The sequence below is a fragment of the Panthera uncia genome, chromosome B4 (assembly GCF_023721935.1).
Source record: "Panthera uncia isolate 11264 chromosome B4, Puncia_PCG_1.0, whole genome shotgun sequence".
In the NCBI taxonomy this organism is placed as follows: domain Eukaryota; kingdom Metazoa; phylum Chordata; class Mammalia; order Carnivora; family Felidae; genus Panthera; species Panthera uncia.
Genome location: NC_064809.1, coordinates 33,326,856 through 33,351,631, shown reverse-complemented (window position 1 = coordinate 33,351,631; position 24,776 = coordinate 33,326,856). Strand labels below are relative to the sequence as shown.

Here is a 24,776-nt window from a genome sequence, read left to right as displayed (position 1 = left end):
CTTCAAATATCTCATGGGCTGTCAAATGAGGAAGAGGTATGTGGCTTGTTCTATGTCACTCAAATGGCAGAAGTAGGATCATTAAGGATGATGGTTTATGTGAGATGAATTTCTTCTCTAAGATTTTCCAACATTGCTGACTCTCAACAGAAATGGTCTGTAACTGTGCTCAAGAAAATGCTGGGGTCCATGTCTCAGAGATCTTCCAGGAGGGTACTACTCTGGAAGAAAAGTTGAGTTCATGACTTCTAAGTTCCCCTTAACTCAAAGATTCTGTGAGCCTCCAAGGGTCATTTCTCTTGTACTGCTATTTCACTCTGCTAGATAATGTTTTAATATTTTTGATCTTCTGATTTCTAAAACAATTCAGAGTGGTTTGTAATATTAGAATATATGTTTTTTAAAAAGCAAACAAAACTTTTAATGAAAAATTGAATCCAGAAGGACCCTTGGGAAAGAGTGAGCTGCTACAGAATTTGGGCATTAAAGTCTGGGCAAATAGAGAAATTATGATGTAGATTCTGTACTTTTATCAGTATTAGTGTTGACCTTGACTTCCTAATGGGATTATAAGATCCAGAATGACAGGGAACAGATCTTTACTTCATTTTAACTTCAATAACATCTATCAGAATATTTTATACAGAATAGGTACTTAGTGGGGCCCCTGGGTGGCTTAGTTGGTTGAGCGTCTGACTTTGGCTCAGGTCATGATCTTGCAGTTCATGAGTTCGAGCCCTGGGTCAGGCTCTGTGCTGACAACTCAGAGCTTGGAGCCTGCTTCAGATTCTGTGTTTCCCTCTGTCTCTGCTCCTCCTCTGCTCACACTCTGTTTCTGTCTCTCTGTTTCCTTCAAAAATAAATAAGCATTAAAAAAACAAAAGAATAAGTACTTAGTGTGTTTTGAATGACTTACCTTTCTTAAAGGTAGAATAGGACTTATTTTTTCCTTTATATTTTTCCTCAGGGTCTGGTAGAAGAAGTGTCCTGGTTAGGCTATAAGTCATAGTTCTGAAGCTATATTAGCTTGTTCCAATGGGGTAGCCTGACCTTGGCCTACAGTAAGCCCCGACTGCCATAATTACATCTACTGGTGATGGTCATAATTACATCTACTAGTAACTCTTCATGTTTCTAGAACAAATTTCTGTCTTAAATGCATTGTGCTGTAGACTATAGCTGCTCTAGGACACTGGCTTCACTTCCACTGTAGTTCTCCATTGTACCTGGTAGTAACAGTAACCAACATTTATATTTCATTAACTTAGAGCACAAGCACTCTTCTAGGTGTTTGTTTTGTCCTACTTACTGCTGTATCAAGTAGTTACTCCTTTTAGTTCCATGTTTGGAAATGGAGGTGGAGAAGTTAAGTGACTTGCTCAAGGTCACAAGTTAGTAAGTGGCAGAGCCAAAATGTGAACCTAGCATTCTGGCTACAGATTTTGTGCTCCTAATCACTATGTCCTTCTATTTCTCACCGAGATGTCTAAGTGCAATGTGTATTTAATCAAGATGCTAAGGGACCAAAGTCCAAGCAAGTTTGTCTTCTTGGTGACAGGACACCAGGTGGTAAAGAGTTTCCTCTGCCCCTCCTCTCTCCATTGTTCCTTTTGTTCCCTGGAGACCAGCTCAGAAACCTCCCCACCCCTTCCCCTTCCCCACCCGTTTTCTGGGATTGGCTGCTCTCCAACTCTGCTCCCAACTCTGCGTGGCTCAGGGCTTTGGAATGAAAGACGCAAGACTGAGCTCCTTAGAGTGACTCACATCTGTTTGGAGCAGTTATAGCCTGTTTTTGTGCCACTTAGCAATTCTTCCTCCCCAGATCCAACCCTTCTCCATTTTCCTAAAAATGCCAGATGGTATATACTTATTTTTAAGTCAATGTGAATTTTAATATACTTAGCTTTGGAGAATTTATCAACACTTTTCCTGTTTCTTCACCAACCTCCCTCCCCCAGGGGATAATTAGAATCACCCCATGATATTGCAAAACAGGAAAACCTGGGTATCTGCTCAAGGGCATGGTGTTGCAGAAATGACTCTTCACCTCTGACCTACTGGTAGATGCTTAATGGGAACTTTCTGATGATGACATCCCAGGTCAGGTGGTGATAGGGCTAGGACCAAGCCCTGCTATGGCTTTGTTGAATCCAGGGTGGAAGGGGGACAGATCTGTGCCTGGCATCTCTTTCTTCTGTTCCTGTTAGACACCGCTAAGCCCAAGGGTAGGAAGAGGGTGTGCCCATGGGAACTTCATTTATGCAGTTTCCACACAGCTAGAAGTCAGCCCCTTTCTTTCAATCTAACCAGCCAAGTCACTGGCACCAAACACACTATCTGAAGTTGTGTAAATCCCCATATCAGTGAATGTTCTCTATTGTAGGAGGCCTCTTGGGGCTGAAGAGTTGGTAGAGGCTCCCAGGCTTGAAGCAATAAATGAGCAAGTCAACAATCTTCTCTACCTGGACACACTGAGCCTACATGCCTGGAAACAGCCAATATTCTACCATAGACTTAGTCAAATCCACTGAGACAAAAGCCAGATGGAGTACAAACATAAGGGATCACTCATAGAGCACTGTGATCTTCCACCCCTGTCTGGACCTGTTACAGGTAGCAGAAAGAGGAAGGATAAATGAACACCAAGGATACTTGAAACATGTCTTTAGACCTAAACTAAAACAAGAAAGCCTAAGTTTGAGTTCCAGTTATACCACCTATTAACTGTGTAACCTTGAGCAAATCAACTTCTCTAATGTGCATATTTCCTTATTTGTCAAATAGGAATAGAAATACCAGTTCCCCTCATTTTGCAGGAATATGTGAGGATCAAATGACAATGCACATGAAAACACTTTGTAAATTCTAATAGTCCTATGGAAGGGTAAAGGATTATTATAAATTCTTATTTATTTTAGTTAAAATAAATAATAATAGTTTTATCAGTTTGTTCCTTTATTTGATTTTTTAAAAGTATAGTTGACACATAATGTTACATTAGTTTCAGGTGTACAGCATAGTGATTTGATAAGTCTATTCATTATGCTCTCCTCACTACAAATGCTACTCAATTTTTGATCAGAACTATGTAAATAGTAAAGTGGAGAGCTTCAGTCTTCTGTCACTTTCTATTCCTTGTTCTGATCCAGGGAGGCTGCCAGGGGGCTGTGTTTGGTAGGTGCAATGCAGACTTGCAGGTAACATAAGAAGTATGGAAGAGGCAAGTACCTGTATATTCATCATAGGGAATAGAGCCAGACAGAATTCAGAGTCAGTGGAGATCAGTCTTGGTCACGGTAGTAGAACCACTCTAGACAGAGTTGACCATCAGGTGATGTGTTAGTGTGAAGCAAAAGGTAATCTCAAGCACAGTTTGAAGTCAAGACAGATATAACATAGAGGTCCTTTGACAAGGTCTCCCTACAGAGTGGGGTTTCCTAACCTGGGCTGCTCAGAAAACCCTGGTCACTTCCACTCTGGACCTTGACAGCCTGAAATAAACCAGAATTCCCATGAGGGAGGATTCTTGCCTGTCTGCCCAATAGGCTTCAGTATCCCTGTCTAAATGAAAAGCTATGCCCCCCGGCAGACTTAGAATCTTCTTGTGTAACCACAACCCCCAAGGGTTTCCAGTTCAGATTCCTAAGGAGGTAGCATTGACTCATTGAAAGGAAAGCTTACATTTCTGATATCAGAAACTTCATCCTTAATGAATCCTGACTGCTTTCTGTGTCTGGAGTAAGAGTTTCAGCAGTAAGATGACGTTGTTACCCAGGCTAACCCCTAAAAGAGATGCTTGAGGAAAAGAAATCAGGAAGCTCAAAGGAGAACAGTGCAGAGGGTTCAAATCATTCCAAAACTAGCCTATCAACCCTGAGATAGTTAAGCATAATGGATAACTAAGGATAGAACCCAGGATCTTGGCTCCCAAATTAATATTCACCTGTTCCAAGAGGTGATTTTGTAGACTGAAAAATAACAAAACCAAAACCAAAACCCTACAAATGATTTTCCAAAGAAGTTTGTTGAGATTTAATACTTTGAGTAAAGAACTTAATAAATGAAGACTCTGGTCTTCCTGAAGTATCCTAAATAAGAAAAATAAACCCTCAGTTGATTAGTTTTTGACTTAGGTCAGGGGTTACAAATTGTTCATGGGCCATGTATGGTCAGAAGGTGTGTTTTGTTTTATCATTTTGTTACACCAGTGTTTTAAGGGCAATTTAACAGACACTGGGGGTTATCTGGTTGAAACATACCCTATGGACACTTAATAGGACTAAGAAAACAGTGAGAGCAGGTCCTCTGATTGGGCACACCAGAATATTTAATGAGAGAGCTGAGTTTATAATCTAGTTTGAGGAAATGTGATGCATTCACATGGAGGGAACTAACCCTAACTGTGAGATGCAGATGGCCAGTGGAGGTTGAATGACAGGAACAAGGACCAGAAGAGTTCTGAAGAAGGGGAACTCACTCTTACCTGGGTGGTGAGAGAAGGCTTTTAGGAGGAAGGGAACTGACACAGTGTTTGGAAATGAGGGTGTTGGTGTAGAGCTGTATTCTGGGGTAGGAAATGAACAAGCTGAGACTTGGAGGCAGGAAATCTCCAGGTATATTCAGAAGACAAAGAGCAGGCTGAGGCAGAGAATTTGAGTTGGGGAGAAATGGGAGATCTTGAATGAAGAGAAGTAGCAATCCTGTCTCTGAGTCTAAAACTTTTGGAATTAAATGTCTCATCATTAAAAGAATGGTCTTTGGGGGTAAGAGACAAAGGCACCTGGTAGCCAGAAGCATCGGCTGCCTGTGGCTTAGCTCCCCTGGTATCCATCTCTCCTCTCTACTGCTGAGCTACCTATAGGGATCCCCCACTCAGTTCCCTCCTTGGGAGACAGATACCTCAGCCTGGTTAATCAGACAGTGGCTAATGGGGATTATCATCCCCATCAGCAGGGTGAGGGGACTGTGAAGAAGGCTGAGAGTGGCAAGATTATAGCTGACATCATGATGTAGCTGGAGGGCTGCCAGCAAGGATGTGCTCACTTTGTTTTTCTTCTTGCCCAGAAACGCAGTCAAATGTCAGCTCAAAGCCCTAACTTCCCCACATCCCTGCCTGATACATACACATACACACATTGTTATATACCAACCTCTGTAGATGTACTGTCCCTCATGTGTGGCTATCAGGCATACCATACACATAAACAGATATATAACCTGAACAAGCAGATTTAAACTATACACATACTTATACAAAAGCATATACAGTATATATGTATATATAGAAAAGCCTATATATATATTTACTTGGATTCTTTTTCAGAATACTGAAAGTCAGAAGCATGGTGTCACATAAGGAAGATGAAGCCTTCAAATAAATCTGCAGCCCCTCCTGCTATTTTATTTGGTCTAGGAAAAACCTTTGGGCTCCCTGTGCCAACCCCTCCATTCCATCTCCCTCCTGGGATTTCTAGGACCGCCATTTGCCACTCCTCTCTCTGTCCTTGATCTCTAGTCCTCATCTGATTGGCTAACACAGTAGGCACTCCATATTCTGATGACCTCTTTGTGACATGCAGGGAGAAGAACTGATCTTGTTCATGGCAGGTTTAGCTCACAAGCCTATCTTCTACTTGTTTCCTTGCAACATCATTTAGCTACTGCATCTGTTAGCCACCCCTTCACTCAGAGGTGAGAAGCTCTTCCTTCTTTATTCTACCATAGGATCTCCCTTGACCTAATGAAAGCCTGTGAACTCCAACAGGCAGACCAGAGAACCTTCCTATTTTATAGAGAAGACCTCAGTTTTCCCCCAAAACTCTACTATGGAGTGACCTACTTGGCAAATCACTTTGTGAGAAAAAGTCATTAAATCCTCATTTCTATGTGTCAAAGCATGATTTTTCTGTAGCAACTTTCCTAGAGGTGATGTATCAATATTTATGATATATTTGTTATGAATACAGTGTACGGATATAAAACAAAAAGAATATGGTGCTCATTCCCTCTAGGAATTCACATTTTCACTTAGGAGACACATCCAAAATATATATCTAATTTGTCCACTTTTTTCAACTCTTCTGGTATAAGCCACCATCATCTTTTTGCTTGGACCTACCAAACACTTAATCTTTTCTTTCCCTTGAATTCATCCTGTAGAAAAAGTGATGGCTTTTTTTTTTCTTTTTTAATTGTGGTAAAATATATATAACATACAACTTACCATTTTAACCATTTAAAAAATTGTGGTAAAAAACATAACAAAATTTACCATTGTAAACACTTTTAAGTGTATGGTATAATAGTGTTAACTGAATGCACATTGTTGTATATGATCTCTAGTACTTTCCATTTTGCAAAACTGAAACTCTGAACCCATTGACTCCTCAACAACTCCTCATTTCACCCTTCCCCCAGATCCTGGCAACCACCATTCAACTTTCTGTTTTCAGAAACTCAACTACTTTAGATACCTCATATAAGTGAAATAAAGCAGTATATATTTTTCTTTTTTGTGATTGGCTTATTTAACTTAGCATGATGTCCTCAAGTTTCATCCATGTTGTAGCATATGACAGAATTTCCTTTTTTTTTTAATGTTTATTCATTTTTGACAGAGAGAGATAGAGACAGAGCATGAGCAGGGGAGAGGCAGAAAGAGGGGGAGACACAGAATCTGAAGCAGGCTCCAGACTCTGAGCTGTCAGCACAGAGCCTGATGCGGGGCTCGAACCCACAAACTGTGAGATCATGACCCAAGTCAAAGTCGGACGCTCAACCAACTGAGCCACCCGGGTGCCCCCAGAATTTCCTTCTTTAAGGAATTTCTTTCCTTTAAGGCTGAATAAAACTCCATGATATGTATATATTTTTTCTTTATCCATTCCTCCATCAATGGACATTTAAGTTGCTTCCATCTCTTGGCCTTTGTGGAAAATGTTGCAGTGAACATGGGTGTACAAATATCTTTTTGAGATTGTTTTCAATTCCTTTGGGTGTATACTCAGAAGTAGGATTGCTGGATCATATGGTAGTTCAATTTTCAATTTTTTTTGAAGAATCTCTGTATTGTTTTCCACAGCAGCTGCACCATTTGACACTCCCATTGACAGTTCACAGGGGTCCAATTTCTCCATGTCTTTGCCAACACTTATTTTCTGCTTTTTCCCCCTCCTTTTAAAAAAATTATTTATTTAAATTCAAGTTAGTTTACATACAGTGTAGTTTTGGTTTCAGGAGTAGAACCCAATGATTCATCACTTACGTATAACACCCAGTGCTCATCCAAACAAGTGCCCTCAATGCCCATCACCTATTTAGCCTATCCCCCCACCTCCCCTCCAACAACCCTCAGTTTGCTCTCTGTATTTAAGAGTGTCTTATAGTTTGCCTCCCTCTCTGTTTTTATTTTTTTTTAATCTTATTTTTGCTTCCCTTCCTCTATGTTCATCTGTTTTGTTTCCCAAATTCCACATATGAGTGAAATCATATGATATTTGTCTTTCTCTGACTTATTTCATTTAGCATAATATACTATAGCTCCATCCATGTTGTTGCAAATGGTAAAATTTCATTCTTTTTGGTCACTGAGTAATATTCCATTGCGTATGTGTGTGTGTGTATATATATATATATATATACATATATACATACATATACATATATATGTATATCTGTGTGTGTGTGTATATATATATATTATATATATATATATATATACACATTCATTAGTTGATGGACATTTGGGATCTTTCCATAGTTTGGCTATTGTTGATAGAGCTGCTATAAACATTGGGGTGCATGGGCCCCTTATCCAAATCAGTATTTGGATAAATACCTAGTTGTTCCAGTTGAGGTCAAAGAGGTTGCTGCCTGTTTTCTCCTATAGGATTTTGATGGTTTCCTGTCTTACATTTAGGTCTTTCATTCATTTTGAGTTTATTTTTGTGTATGGTGTAAGAAAGTGTTCCAGGTTCATTCTTCTGCATGTTGCTGTCCAGTTTTCCCAGTACCATTTGCTGACGAGACTATCTTTTTCCATTGGATATGCTTTCCTGCTTTGTCAAAGATTAGTTGGCCATATGTTTGTGCATCCATTTCTGGGTTCTCTTTTCTGTTCTGTTGATCTATGTGTCTGTTTTTGTGCCAATACCATACTGTCTTGATGATTACAGCTATGTGATACAGCTTGAAATCTGGAATTGTGATGCCTCCATGTTTGTTTTTCTTTTTTAACATTACTTTGGCAATTTAAGGTCTTTTCTGATTCCATACAAATTTGAGGATTGTTTGTTCTAACTCTGTGAATTCCTTCCCTTTTAGATGGTGGTTATCCTAGCAGGTATGAGGGGATATCTCATTGTGGTTTTGATTTGCATTTCCCTGATCATTAGTGATGCCGAGTATCTTTTCAGGGGCATGTGTTTTTGATCATTTGAATACATTCTTTGGGGGAAATGTCTAATTAAGTCCTCTGCCCATTTTAATTTTTATTTATTTTTATTATTATTATTTTTTATTATTTTTTAATTTTTTTAATTTTTTTAATTTTTTTGAGATTTTTAAATTTTTTTTCTCCCTAGAGACAGAGCATGAACAGGGAGGGTCAGAGAGAGGGAGACACAGAATCTGAAACAGGCTCCAGGCTCTGAGCCATCAGCACAGAGCCCAACGCGGGGCTCAAACTCATGGACTGTGAGATTATGACCTGAGTCGAAGTCGGCTGCCCAACCGACTGAGCCACCCAGGTGCCTCTTATTTATTTTATTTTTAATTTATTTTTATTAATTTCTTTAATGTTTATTCATTTTTGAGAGAGAGACAGAGCATGAGCAGGGAGAGGGCAGAGAGAGAGGGAGACAGAGAATCTGAAGTAGGCTCCAGGCTCTGAGCTGTCTGTCAGAGACCAATGCAGGGCTCAAACCCACAAACCATGAGATGAGATTATTACCTGAGCTAAAGTCAGACACTTAACTGACTGAGCCACCCAGGCACTCCCTCTGCTCATTTTTAAATCAGGCTGCTTGTTTTTTGGTTGTTGAATTATAGGAGTTATATATATATATATATATATATATATATATATACACACACACACATATATATATGGCATTAACTCCTTATCAAATATGTGATTTGCAAATATTTTCTTCCATTCCATACGTTGCTTTTTCACTCTGTTGATTGTTTCCTTTGATGCACTGAAGTTAAATTTAATGTAGTTCCATTTGCCTATTTTTGCTTTTCTTGCCTGTATTTTTGGTGTCACATACAAGAAATAATTGCCTAATCCAATGTTATGAAGTTTTCCCTTGTGTATTTTTTCTAAGAAAGAGTTTTATAGTTTTTGATCTTACAGTTAGGTTTTTAATTCATTTTGAATTGATTGTTGTATATTGTGTAAGGTAAGGGTCCAACTTCACTCTTTGGCATGTGGATATCCATTTTCCCAGCACCATATACTGAAGCAACTTTCCCCATTGCATGGTCTTGACATCCTTATTGAAGATCATCTGACCATATATTGGGGTGGAGGGTTATTTGGCAGCTTTGTATTTTGTTCTGTTGGTCTATATGGAAGTACCATACTGTTTTGATTACTGTAATATAGTTTGAAAGCAGGAAGTGTGATCTCTCCAGCTTTGTTTTTCTTTCTTGGGTATTGTTTTGGGTATTCAGAGTCCTTTGAGATCATTTTTAAGTGTCCAATTCAGAGGCGTTAAATATACTCACCATGTTGTACAACCATCACCACTAGCCATTTTCAGAATTTTGTCATAATTCCAAGCTGAAACTCTGTACCCACTAAACCATAATTCCCCATTCTGTCTTCACCCAGCCCTGGTAAACCACTATTCTACTTTCTGTCTCAATGGATTCTAGGTACCTATTCTAGGTACCTCATATAAGTGGAATCATACAAAATTGTCCTTCTGTGTTGGCTTATTTTACTTAGCATGATGTCCTGAAGGTTCATTCACATTGTAGCATGTCAGAATTTCCTTCCTCTTTAAGGCTTAATATTGGTCCATTGTAGGTATACACCAGATTTTGTTTATTCATTTATCTGTTTTTTTAAATGTTTATTTATTTATTTTTGAGGGGGGGTGGAGAGAGAGAGACAGAGAGAGAGAGAGAGAGAGAGCACAAGCAGGGGAGAGGCAGAGAGAGGGAGACACAGAATCTGACACAGGCTCCAGGCTCTGAACTGTTAGCACAGAGACAGACATGAGGCTTGAACCCATGAACTGTGAGATCATGACCTGAGCCAAAGTCAGATGCTGAACTGACTGAGCCACCCAGGTGCTATTCATTTATCTGTTGGTGGACAAGAGTGATATTTTATAAACACAAATCACATCATTCTTCTGTACCTTAAGGTGCTTTTCAATGCTCTTGGGATAAAGTACAAAATCCTTCTGGCCCGGTCTGATGGGACCTCTGTCTACTTCACAGCCTTATCTTCTGCCATTCACTCCTCACCTCTATTAATTTTCTCCAATAAGCCTCACATCTTCCTTCCTCAGACTTCTACACATTATTTTCCCTCTGCATGAAACATATTTCCTCCCCCTTCACCCACCCCATCGTTTGCCTGGCTGACTCCTAGTCAACCTCCAGGTCTCAGCTGAGACTTCTCAGGGAAGCCTTTCCTGACCTCTTTAAGAAGGTGTCCCCTGCCATCAATGCTTGTGGCACCTGCATCCCTCAGGAGGAGCAGTAACCACAGTTATAGATAATTAGTTCAATATCCATCTTCTTTACTCATACTGTGAGAATTCATCTTTTTTCTCCAGAACATTGAAAGAGTTATTATTACTCTTTCATCAGGAAGTGAAGAGTAGAGAAAAGAAGGTCATTTTGGAGCTATGGAGGTTGCAGTGTGCAGGGTCCTTCTCTATTGACACCCAGGCTGCCTATTAGTGAACAAAGACCCTACACTAGAAAATACTATCACAAGGCCCTCCTGCTATCTCACCCCCAGGATGCCCAGTTTAGGTCCTAATACCTCTGCCTGCTGCACTCCTCCTTCACCTCCTTCTCTCCTTTAATTGATGTTTCTTAGGTTTCCTTATTTCCTACCCAGTAGCCATTTCCAATGCAAGATTTGTCTTTCACCTTCAACATGTTTAAATCAACTTTTCAAGAAGGTTTCCTTATAGCTGCATCCCAAACTGTGAGTCACAACCCACTATTTCTAGAAATGTATACGTTTCATTTGATTCTCAGCCTTAAAAAAGATTCTAACCTTACCACAGAGGAGGTTTAATCGTTGAAATCAGTTCTTGTCAATAAATATTTGTTTGGCTTTTATGATATGCTAGACATGATGCTAGACTCTGCGGATACAAAAATGAACCAAAATGGTAATCTTTGCTTTGAGCAGTTATGTGATGAAAATGTATACATAAACAGATATGTCGAATCTAATATAATTGCGGCTATGATATAAGTATGCAGGAGTCCTTGAACAAGGCTGGGAGTAAGGGGAAAGCTTCGTGGATGAGGAATATCTGAGTTGTTTTGAAGGGTAAATAAATGTAATTAAGGTGAAGAAGGGTGGGAAGGGCATTGGAAAGGCTCTGACTTGTGAAAGAGGACAGTGAGTATGAGGGCAGGCTATAAGCAATTTGACTACTAGAACATAAGGAATCAGTGAATGAATGGTGGGTGAGAAAATTGAAGTACTAGGAGGAGCCAGGTTAGAGAGGACCTTGAAGCTGAACTAAGGAGCATAAATTTCATTCTGCGGGGGTAATGTGGAGCCACTGAAGAATTTTAAATAGCATAGTAACAGAGTTAAGATCTGAGTTTTAGACAGACCTGGCTATAGGTGGAATAAACCTTAAGATATACTGTTAAGTGAGAGAAGTAAGATGCAGAATGGTGTATATAATATGCTACCATTTATGCTAATAAAATATTATACAGATATATATATATATGCATGTATATAGGTATATGTACTGGGATAATGCATAGACTACCTGTGTAAGTATATTTGGAAAGCAAGAGTTGTCTTGGGTAGGAGAGCTGGTTGTCTGGACACAGAGACGAAAAGGAGACTTATTTTTCAGTGAATATACTTTTGTACTTTTTATTACTTTTTAAGAATGAATTTAGTCTTTTTCAGGAGTCGTCTTTAAAGATGATGATATAGGAGATTCCTGAACCCTCCTCCTCCCATGAACACACCAAATGAACAGCTACACATGGAGCAATTCCCTCTGGAAGTATAATCCAGAACTGGCTGAGTAATTTCTATACATCAGTCAAAAAAAGAAATGCCCACATCAAAATGGATAGGAAAGGCTGAGATACATTCTCATCATAAATTCCACCACCAGCACAGTGCCATACAATCAGGAGGGAACCCCTAACTCCCAGCTTCTCTTTGAGGAGTAAAGGGTTTGGACCCCACATTTAGCACCCCAACTTTTAAGATTTCTACCTGGTTGATGGGCCCCCAAAACATCTACCTCCAAAGGCAATGGGGCTTGAGTCTGTGAGACCCACAAGAAGCAGTTATTCATAGACATGAGCCCTCTTTCTTGTTATCACCTCAGGGTTCAGTGCAGGGGAGCCAGCAAAACCTGCCAGTCTCCCAGCCTTTCTCTGAATAGTGTCCATCTACTTTCTTTCTTTAAAATCTGCTGCCTTTGGGTCAAGCTTCTAATTTAACAGGCATCTAGGGGCTGACTGCCATCATCCTCAGAGACCAGGGAAACTGGCAGACACCTCCCTCACCTTCTACCTCCTGCTTGCTCCAAATCACCATATGTCCCTAGGTGAAGCTTATATACATGTCTGCACCTCACTTTTATGGATGCCACCTGAGAGATGGGTCCACAGATCACATGGTTCTGATAGCCAATGGACTTCCATTCAAGAGTCCCACAGGACAGTAGCAAACAAAGAAACAGTTCTTTCTTTTTTCTTTTCTTTTTCTTTTTTTTTTTTGCTTAAAATTTTTTTATTATTTTAGAGAGAGAAAGTGAGCAGGGAAGAGGGACAGAGGGAGAGAGAGAATATTAAGCAGGCTCCATGCTCAGCAAAGAGCCTGACACAAGGCTTGATCTTATGACCCTGGGCCAAAATCAAGAGTCAGCTGCTCAACTGACTGAGCCACATAGGTGCCAAAATGAAGCAGTTCTTAACTGGCTATCCCCCTCTAAGACTCAGTGCAGAGGGAGCAGGCAGAAATGCCCATCTCTCAGTCTTTCCATGAAAGAGGTCTGTTTGCATACTTTAAAAGCTGCTGCCTGAGGGTCAAGCTTCTAATTTAGCACACAACCAGGAGCTAGCTGCATTCCTTTCCAGAGACCAGGGAAAGCCTGCAGACACCTCCTCTGTCTTCTTCCTCTAGTCTGCTAAAGTCACCAGTTTCTCCCTGGAAGGAGCTTGTGTGTATGTCTTGTGCTCCAGCTTTTGTGGCTGCCACCTGAGGAATGGGTCCCCAGATCACCTGGCTCTCAAGACCAATGGGGGCATCCATTCAGGAGTCCCATGGTATTATTAAAAACACAGAAGTTCTGGGGTGCCTGGGTGGCTCAGTTGGTTGAATGTCTGCTTCTTGGTTTCTGCTCAGGTCATGGTCCCGGTGTTGTGGGATCAAGCCTCAAGTCAGGCTTTGCACTGAGTGTGGTCCCTTCTTGGAATTCTCTTTCTCCCTCTGCCCTCCCCAACCCCTCTGCCCTTGCTAAAAAACCACCACCACCTACAACAACAAAAGCAGAGAAGTTCTTAATAGGCCCAGGACCAAAGTCTCATGGATGGTTATACATCAGGGCCCAGCAGAGAAGAGACAAAAATGCCCACTTTCCAGTTTCTGGACAATCACAAAGATTTTGAGAGACAACCAAGAGCACTGGTCAGGCTAATTGATGAGGTTCATTTCCCACAGAAGACTACTCTTTCAAAACGCAGAGAGATCTCTATTTTATTTAATACATGGAAACCAACACAGAGAGTCAAAGAAAATAACAGAGGAGTATGTGCCAAACAAAAGAACAAGATAAAACTCTAGAAACAGATCTTAATGAAACAGATAAACAGTTTACCTAACAGAGAGTTCAAAATAACAATCATAAGGATGTTCACTAAAGGTCAAAACAATGCATGAACAAAGCGAGAATTTCAACAAAAAGAAAATATAAAAAAATACCAAACAAATCGTAAAGCTGAAGAATATACTAACTGAACTGAAAAATTTAATACAGAGTTTCAGCATCAGTCTAGATCAATTAGAAGAAAAGATCAGCAGACTAGAAGACAAGGCATTGGAGTTCATCCAATTAGAGAAGCAAAAAGCAAAAAGAATGGAAAAGAGTGAAAATAGCTTAGGGACTTATAAGACACCATAAAGTGAAAAAATAATAATAATAAAAATATATAATAATAATAATAAAAAGAGAGAGATTAAAGGGGCAGAAAGTCTATTCAAATGAACAGTGGCCACAAACTTCCCTAACCTGGGGGAAATAAACAAATCTCCAGATCCAGGAACTCTGGAGAGTTCCAAGAAAAATGAATCCAAAGAGACCCACACTAAGACACATTATAATTAAATTGTCAGCAGTTAAAGATGACAGGATTTTAAAAGCAGCAAGAGGAAAATGATTTGCTGTGTGTAAGGGAACTTCCATAATACTATCAGTATATTTTTCAGCAAAAACTTTGCAGGCCAGAAGTAGGTGAGATGAAGCCTGGCTCAGTTGGTGGAGTGTGTGACTCTTGATCTTGGAGTTGTGAGTTTGAGCTTCACAATGGGTGTAGAGATTACTTAAAAATAAAAATCTTTTAAAAAAGGTGTGGGATAATATATTCAAGATACTGAAAGAAAAAAACCTGCCAACCAGGAATACTCTGCCCAGCAAATTTGTCTTTCAGAATTGAAGGAGAGACGAGTTTTCCAGACAAGCAAAAGCTGACGGAGTTCATCTCCACTAAGCTGGCCTTATAAGAAATGTTAAAGTGAGTTCTCCCAGCTGAAACAAAAGATTCAGATTAGTAACATGAGATAATATGAAAGTATAAAACTCATTGGTTAAGGTACATATATAGTTAAATTTAGAATACTCTAATGTTGTAATGGTGGTGGGGAAATCAGAACTCTAGTATAAAGGTCAAAAACAAACATTAAAATTACTATAATTGCAATAATTTGTTAATGGATACACAATGTAAAACAAAATTGTGACATCAAGAACATAAAATGGGGGTGCCTGTCAGTTAAGCATCGGATTTTGGCTCATGGCTTGCGAGTTGGAGACCCACATCAGGTGAGCTTAAGCCCTGCTTCGGGTGAGTCCTGCTTCTCTCTATTTCTCTCTCTCCCTTTCTCTCCCTCTCTGCCCCTCATGGGATTCTCTCTCTCTCTCTCTCTGCCTCTTGCAAGGGATGGAAAAGATATTCCATTAAAATTAGAAGAATTAATATTGTTAAAATATCCATACTACCCAAGATAATCTACAGGTTCAATGCAATTATTACCAAAATTTCAATGGCATTTTTCACAGAAATAGGAAAAAAAAAAAAAAACAATCCTAAAAGTGGTATTGAACCACAAAAGTCCCGAATAGTCAAAGCTATCTTGAGAAAGAGCAAAACTAGAGTCATCACAGTTCCTGATTTCAAATTATACTACAAAGCACAGTAATCAAAACCGTATAGTATTGGCAAAAACAAACAAACAAACAAACAAACAAAAAACCCAGACACACAGATCAGTGGAACAGAATAGACAGCCCAGATGTAAATTCACACATATATGGTAAATTAATTTATGACAAAGAAGCCTAGAATATACAGTAGGGAAAGGATAATGTCTTAAATAAATGGTGTTAGGAAAACTGGATATACACATGCAAACACAAAAGTCACCTCAACATTGATTAAAGACTTGCATACAAAACCTGAAACTGTAAAATTCCTAGAAGAAAACATCAAGGACAAATCCTTAACACTGGTTTTAGCAATGATTTTTCAGATTTGACACCAAAGGCAAAGGCAACAAAAGCAAAAATAAACAAATAGGTCTATATCAAACTAAAAAGCTTCTTTATACCAAAGAAAACCATCAACAAAATGAAAAGGCAAACTAACAAATGGGAGAAAATATTTGCAGTTCATATATTTAATAAGGGGTTAATATCCAAAATATGTATGAAACCCATACAAAAAAATTCATCAAAACAACAAAACAAAACAAAAACAAAAACAAAAAAACCAACAAAAAACCCAAGCAGCCTGATTAAAAAATGAGCAGAGGAACGGCACAGACTGAGTAGACATTTTTCCAAAGAAGACACACAAATGGCTGTCGTATATATGAAAAGGTGATCAATAGTACAAACCATCAGGGAAATGCAAATCCAAAACACAATGAGATATCACCTCATACTTGTTAGAATATCTATCATCAAAAAGACAAGAGATGAGTATTTGGTGAGGATGTGGAAAAGGGAACACTTACGCACTGTTGGTGGGAATGTAAATTGGTCCAGTTACTATGGAAATCAGAGTTAAAAAGTAAAAATAGAACTACCATATGATCCAGCAATTCCACTTCTGGGTATATATCCAAAGGAAATGGAAACATCACCTCAAAGAGATATCTGCACCTCCACGTTCACTGCAGCATTGATTCATAGTAGTCAAGATATGGAAACAACCTAAGTGTCTGTCAATGGATGAATGGATAAAGAAGATGTGGCGCGCGCACACACACACACACACACACACACACACACACTGGAATATTATTCAGCTATGAATATGAAAAAGAAGGAAATTCTATTTGCAACAACATGGTTGGACCTTGAAGGCATTATGCTATGTGAAATAACTCAGACAGAGAAAGATGAATACTGCATGATGTCACTCATATGTGGAATCTAAATAAGCTGAACTCAGAGAAACAGAGACTAGACTGGTGGCTATCAGGGACTTGCAGTGTGGGGAAAATGGGAAGATGTTTGTCAAAGAATATCATCTTCCACTTGTAAGATGAATAAGTTCTGGGGATCTAATATACAGCATGATGATTATAGCTAATAATACTGTATTATATACTTTAAAGTTGCTAAGAGAGTAGTTCTTAAATGTTCTCATACACACACAAAATAAATAGTAATTATGTGATGTGATGGTGGTGTTAGCTAATGTGGTGTTTTTCAATATATGTTTTTCAATATATATCAAATCAACACACTGAACAACTTATACAATATTGTGTGCCAATTATTATACCTCAATAAAGCTGGGGAAAAGTAAATTTATAATGAACTATCATGGTCAGTTAAAAAGCCTTGTGACTTTTCAATAAAAGTCCGTGTTTTTTAAGGCATGTATAAACCTAGCCACAAGTTAAGGAAAGTGGCAGAGGATGATGGCCATACCACACATTGGATTGTCATCCTTGTTAATAGTTTTATTTTTTTTGTACCTGGGTTTTGAAACATTAATATACATTGTTGAATAAAGTTACATCACTGTTAATTAATTACAAAATTATACAAAGTTATAATTATTGTTACAAAGAAAATAGAGAAAAAAATGACCTGTACACAAAACTTAATAGAACAAAAAGTGTATTCAAGGCAAGACAACAAGAAAAGAGGTGCTATGACTATTTAGGCAAGAAATTGTTAGGGCTTCAATGATGCCAAGTTAGTAGAGAGGAGAAGGGGACATTGAAAAGAAAGAAATTGGTTGAGAGAGGAGACTAGAGATAAGGGATATTGTTGGCAGGAATGGTCTGGGCATCTGTGGCATCAAACTGGGGACAGTTTTGATATGGTGGAAATAAACAACCGGATTTGGGGTCGGAGACTTTGACTTGAGTCCCAATGCTACTACTTATTTGAGCGACCTTGAGTATTCTATTTCAGTTTTCTGAGTTTTAATTTCCTCAGTTTTCCAGGGGTGATTGTTGTGATTCTCAGGGTTGTTGTAAGGGCTAAATGACTCAATATTTGCGGAATATACTTTGTAAAGAGCTAGACCTGAAGAGGCTGAATAAGGATGTATGCTTAAAAAAAAAGACAAAAAAAAAATAACTGAACAAAACCTCTTATGTTTATGAGAAACTGTTATGCAGCATATATTGAAAAGGATATGGAGAAGCCATTTGTTCCTGGGGCAGAGAGTGCTGGTTGGCTAACCATTACCCACTCTCTTATTGTGTGTCATTGACAGAATCCTGATTTTATTTGGGTGGCAATGTTCTCAGCTGTGAACTACATTGCTCAAACTCCTTTGCAAATGGAGCTGCCCAATTAGGTATAAGAAGAATATTTGGATAGAACTTCTGGTGAAGTTGTTTAATGAGGGCTAACTCATCTGGGAGTACTGCTCTTTTGTTCTGACCACCTTCTACTTCCCGCTCCTGGGAACATGATGTGATGATTGGGGTTCCAGTAACCATTATGTGACTATGATGTAATCTTGAAGATGAAAACCATTGTAGTAAGGATGGCAGAGCAGAAAGAAGACTTAGTTTCTGATGACCACCAGGACGCTACATCAGCTCAGTGTGCCTATCTTCAGTTTTCTTTTACGTGAGAGAAAAATGAACCCCTACCTTATTTAAGCCGCTATCATTTCAGGTTTCTGTTTCTAGTAAACCCAATTTGTTCCTAAATATATAGAACCCTTCCCAGAGATATTTAGGGATTGAAAAGCCATACCATAGAGCAGGAGTCAGCAAACTTTCCTGTTAAAATATTTCCTAAATATTTTAGGTTTTGGGAGATATAAGATCTCTGTCTTAGCTACACAACTCTATTGTTGTAGTGCGAAGGCAGCCATAGAAAATATGTAAACAAGTAAGTGTGGCTATGTTCAAATAAAACTTTACGAACACTGAAGTTTGAATTTCATATAATTTCACATGTCATGAAATATTGTTCTGCTTTCTTCAACCATTGAAAAAATATAAAAGTTATCCTTAGCTCACAGATTGTACAAAAACAGGATTTGGACCTCAGGCTGTAGTTTGTACCCCATACTATACAAGATACAATTTCAGCAAATAAACCAAGGAATAAGCATTGTAAGCATTTATTATGTATTTGTTAGTTATCTTTATGCTTCTGTATGTTTCAAAACTTTCTTGGATATAGAATTGGACCTATAAAGTAATGAGACTAGTTTTTAATTAACATATGAAAAATTACACATTTAAATGAATGTCCCGCTAATGACTTTGAGAAGTAAAAGATCAATCCCAGTTATGCTGATCACAATATCATATGAAATTTTATTTGAATATCTAAGACTGGTCTGTTTGTTTGTTGGTTTTTAAGTTTATTTATTTATTTTTGGAGAGGGAGAGACTGTGCAAGTAGCGGAGGGGCAGAGAGAGAGGGAGAGAGAGAGAGAATTCCAAGCAGGTACCACACTGCCAGTGCAGAGCTTGATGTGGGGCTGGAACCCATGAAGCTGTTGAGATCATGACTGAGCTGAAACCAAAGGTCAGACACTTAAATGACTGAGCCACTCAGGTGCCCTAAGACTAGTCTTTTTTTTTTTTTTTAAAGGACTATCTTACTTTATTTTTAAAAAAATTTTTTGGGGCGCCTGGGTGGCTCAGTCGGTTGAGCGTCCGACTTCGGCTCAGGTTACGATCTCACGGTCCGTGAGTTCGAGCCCCGCGTCGGGCTCTGGGCTGATGGCTCAGAGCCTGGAGCCTGCTTCCGATTCTGTGTCTCCCTCTCTCTCTGACCCTCCCCCGTTCATGCTCTGTCTCTGTCTCAAAAATAAATAAACGTTAAAAAAAAAAATTAAAAAAAAAAAATTTTTTTAAAGTGTTTATGTTTGAGACAGAGAGAGACAGAGCATGGACGGGGGAGGGTCAGAGAGAGAGGGAGGCACAGAATCTGAGGCAGGCTCCAGGCTGTCAGCACAGAGTCCGACGCAGGGCTCGAACCCATGGACCGTGAGATCATGGCCTGAGCCAAAGTCAGACACTTAACCGACTGAGCCACCCAGGTGCCCCAGAACTATCTTACTTTATAACCATACTTTGTAAGATCACATTTCCTGTTGGCCATTCAAGGTGTTAAGCTAATAAAGACCAGTTTGAGGTAGCCTGAAGCAACATGAGGCATGCCAAGGACGCTTTTTCACTTTAGCTGTTGCTGCTTGCAGTGACTGATAAAGGCCATTAATTGGTGATATAAACATGTAGAAATAAACAGAGCAGGCTGAGTCAAGTTTTTGTGGGAAAGACTGAGGGGTGAAACTTACTACTGGGGGCCTGGAGGATTGGTTTTTGAAAAACCATGGTTGTGTTAATTTTTCAGGTGGGAAAGATGCAGTGTTAGTGGAAAAGAGGAGGATGGAGCTTACGAGTTTATATTGAAGAGAGAGGGTTAAGGACACAGACTGTAAAACTTTGAAGTGGTATGGAAAAGGCCAGTTGTGTGTGTGTGTGTGTGTGTGTGTGTGTGTGTGTGTGTATCTGTGTAAATTGCCAGAGCCACTGATACTTTCCAAAAAAAATCAAACTCTTCATCCAGCATCAGGTGCAGAGTATTGGGTTGATTAAAATGTTGACTTCCCTTTCAGTAGGTGTGATAATATATATACACACACCCTCTGTATTGTGGATGTGAGAGAGTGTGTGTGCTCAGGGGACGGTGGATAGGAATGTGGAGAGAAGCATGTGTGTGGATGGCAGAGGATGATTTGGGTGTGAATGGTCCAGAAATGGAGTGAGAAGTGGTGTGTTATGTAACTAGGGGTAGGGGTCAGGGAGAGAATGCTTTGATGGGCTTTTAGTTATGCCAATAATAATTGTTTAGCCTCACACATGGTAAGAATAGAACGGGTGCTCTCTCCATCTCAGTCTCTCTCTCACTCTTTTTTTTTTCTCCCCAGGCAGCTGTGCAAAGATTGAACCATGTGATCCTGAAAGCACAACACTGAAAGCTTCTGACTGTGCCAAGAGGAGAGAGTAGGGAAACAAAGGCCAAAGCCAGGGCCAAAGCCAGCTGCCAGGAACCCCCATCTCCAACAGCAACACAGGAAAATAATAGTGAGGCTCCGTTTACCATCACTCTCCTCCCCAGAGAAGCTCTCTGGATTGGAGATGAAAACTTCCTCCCCAAACCATATCTTCACCCCTTTCCCACCCTTCTGTACTCCCCACTCTTGGGAATGAAGCACCAGGGCTCAGGAAACAAGATGCTTTTTTCTCTCTCCCTGGAGGGACTGAGTGCTGCTATCCCAGGCCCTGCAGAATTCCTGAAGAATTCAGGGCTTAGGGAAAGTGAAGGAGGACCTCTTGAAGCTGAAGCCCAAAAGTTCAATAAGGACTGTATAACTTGAATAGGGGACCAGCTCAGTAAACTATTAGACTTAGGTTGTGTGCAGGGCTAAAACATCTCCAACTGGTTGTGTTCCCATTTCTCTATGCAATGCTTGTCCTGCTCTTGGTTGATGGATTCTGCTAGGAGGCCTTCAGGAGAGAAAAGAAACAATCTCTTCCCTCATTATCTTTTTCTCTTTCTTTACTTCCCCAGACTCACTTTTCTCCCTCCCTCTCTCCCTTCCTCCTTCCCTCTTTCTAAAGTCTTAGTTCTACTGCAGGCCCTTAACCTCGACACTTCAGTTAGACTATTACCAGACTCACAACATACTTCCTAAATAATCTTAAACCAAACCTTTTGACTTTCTTTGATTTTCAAAAAATACTCACTTCCACCTATCCTTTTTTCTTGAGGATAAAATGGGGTTTAAAAAGTGACTGATAAAATACTTTAAACACCTATAGAAATATTACTACATAAACAAAGGGACAGATGTCACACATCCTGCTGATAAGTGTGAGAAGGATAGTTGTTAACTATAAAAATATTGGCAGTGTTCAATGGATTATTTTTTTTAAGATGATTTATTTTGAGAAAGAAATAGAGAAATCCCAAGCAGGCCCCACACTGCCAGCATGGAGCCTGATGCAGAGCTTGAACTCATGAACCATGAGATCATGACCTGAACTGAAATCAAGAGCAGCATGCTTAACCAACTGACCCAGTGGGTTATTTTTAATATAGGAAATTGAAGTTTTTCTTCTTAGAAGACATTTATTTTCTAACCTCTACTATTTGTCAGATATCACTGACATCCAATAAAAAAGCCAGGCTTTTATTGACAAGTTGTTTTTGGTTTTCATTTTCATTCTACATCATAAGTTGAACCAACATCAAAATTATTTTTATGTGCTTTTCCACAGTGTTAAATTTGGTCAAAATCACTCAAATCTTAAATGATATCATGGAATCTACAAGTAAATCTGAAGTGCTATGGGTTTGAGTGGAAATGAAGATCTTGATCTTGCCTTGCACCTTGCTGTGTGCCTGTGAGCAAGTGATTTGGTGTCCTTATCTGTTACATGATATTTAAGGCTTGTGTGGCACTCACAGTCCATTAATCTATAAGCTAATGATTTGGTAAGTCTTTCTTAGAATGAATACAGAATTATGCCATTGAACACCTATACTGACTACCATTTTGCTTCAAGATGGTAACTTACCTTCACAAATTGAACTTAAGGTGTTATCTAGGTGGCATTTAGGAGAGCTTCCAAGTGGTCTCACATCAAAAAATCATTTGTAGAAGGAAGAAGTTACAGACAGATAAACTTGAACGGCCAAATGATTGAGTTAAAATGGAGACCTTTTTTAAGAAAGTTAGTTCTGATCTCCCCACAAACAGCAATGTTCAGGAAATCCTAGGTCTCTCTGGTAAGGTCTTTATTAACCCTTACAATACTTTCCAACAAAGAACATTGATTTAAAAATAGACTATTGGCACATATATAATGTCTTATGTTCTCTGACAATCTTAACCCACATCATCTGGTACTTGGTGCATGTTCTATGTAGATCACATCTCATAATTGATTTTCAAAGAGATGGTGTAGGTGTCATGAAATATAAATAAGCTGACGAGCATAAATAAATAAGAAAAATCTTTTTCTCCAGGACCTGAGAATATTTAATAAATATAGCTCCCAAATCTCCAGCATGTGTCAGTACATTTAAGAATCTAAGAAGCAGGGGCACTTGGGTGGCTCAGTTGGTTGCATGTCTGGCTTTGGCTCAGGACATGATCTTGCGGTTCAAGCGTTCAAGCCCCACATCAAGCTCGCTCCTGTCAGCACAGAGCCCACCTTAGATATTCTATCCCTCTCTTTCTGCCTCTCCCCCACTTGCGCTCTCCAAAAAAAAGAAAGAAAGAAAAAGAATCCAGGAAAGAAATGACAGATCTAGGACCACACAGGGAGCCAGAAGCACAACTAGAACAGACATGCACAGTAGTGACTTGCTCTTGCTGCTGGTTTACATTCCCTTACTCCTTGGAAATCATGTGGTGTCTGGAGCAATTCTTTCAACCCTCTTAGAACCCATTCCTTTTCCAAAGGGATTAGTTCCTTCCTTCCAATGGCAAACAGAAGGCTATTCTGCCTTTCTCCATTTACGGATCTTGGCAATCACCAAGTGGAGCTCACTTGTTATTATTAGATCAAGCTCCTTGAACCCCTATTATCTCACCCTGATTCCTCTTACTCATCTCCTTTACCAACCCTTCAATTTTTATCTGTATTATTATATTGCCTTTAATGGAGTCCCCTTCCTGTCCTCCCTCATATTCTAAGTGCTTCATTTGCTTCACTTTTATAAGGATTTTCAAAGCCACTTTTGTTTCTTACTACCACTCCTGAGCCTGGAAAGTTAGATAGGTCCCTAGAAAATATTCATCTCGAGGGCTCAGGCAAAGAAGGCAAGGAAGGCAGCATCTAGAGTGAGAAAGGTGGTGAGGTGTGGTTTTCACATAGGAGGCCTGGGTCACAGCCCTTATTCCCAGCATATAGAACCCAAGGAAAATGTACTTTGCAGAGGGCAGGGCAGATGAAATCCACAGTCCTTTGTGAGCACATCGTGCTTTTAGGCTGTGATAACTTCTCTAATTGAGTGGATCACAACCACTTGGAGGACACAGGGTAGATAACCAAATTTGTCTGACTTCCAAATTATCTGATAGCCTGAGACAAGATCATAACACAGAGGTGTATGAAGGAATAGTAACTTCAGAAGTTCTGAAGTGACCTGGACTGGGCTTCAGCCTGCTAGGAAGTGATTCCAGGAGGCCCTTGTACCATCCCAGAGTCTGAAAGTATGGGCTGTGTGTTGTACCATGTGTAACTAGGGACATTTTACCTATAGAACGTTACTGGAAAAGCTTTCCAAACATTCAGTTTTATCCTGTATGGGCTGCAGGTAGCTGAACGGGGAGTTAGGGGATTCAGATAGGGGAGAAGGGACCAGAAGAACCCTTGCCCTTAGAGAGTCTCAGTAGCAGCATGGTGGCAGGCAGCCAGGGAAGGGCAAGCAAAAGGCAGGATTTGAGTTGCCTTTTAGGGAAGCAGCCTTACAAGCAATTCCAGTTTAAAAAACGACTTTGGATCCTTCTGCCTTGAACACTGTAAGGAACACATTTTTGGGGTTTAGCCATAAGTCTTTCCACTTACTCCTTAGCCTGACACTTAAGAGAGGCAGTAGAGTCTCTTATGACCCTTTTGCTGGGGTAGGTCCCAAGGGCCTCAGAGAAGGTCAGGACTCAAGAGTTGGACTAGGCTGATAATTATTGATAACAAAACAGACTGTTCTATTGTGCAAGGAACAAAAATGTGGGCCCCATTGTCAAGGGAAAAAGATGTGGCTGGATTTCAGCATGACCTCTTTGGTTATTATCTTTCTGCCAGAATCTTT

The 24,776-nt window shown here is 39.6% G+C and overlaps 1 long non-coding RNA gene across 1 annotated transcript in view; it reads left to right on the top strand.

Moving 5' to 3' along the window:
- The first annotated feature begins 5,588 nt into the window (after positions 1-5,588).
- The window catches only part of LOC125918695 (uncharacterized), a 32,807-nt gene continuing 13,619 nt past the window's right edge, over positions 5,589-24,776 (top strand). Inside the window, exons 1-2 of the long non-coding RNA XR_007456557.1 lie at positions 5,589-5,691; positions 20,884-21,040. This is a non-coding gene — a long non-coding RNA (uncharacterized LOC125918695). The remainder of the gene's footprint in view (positions 5,692-20,883; positions 21,041-24,776) is intronic.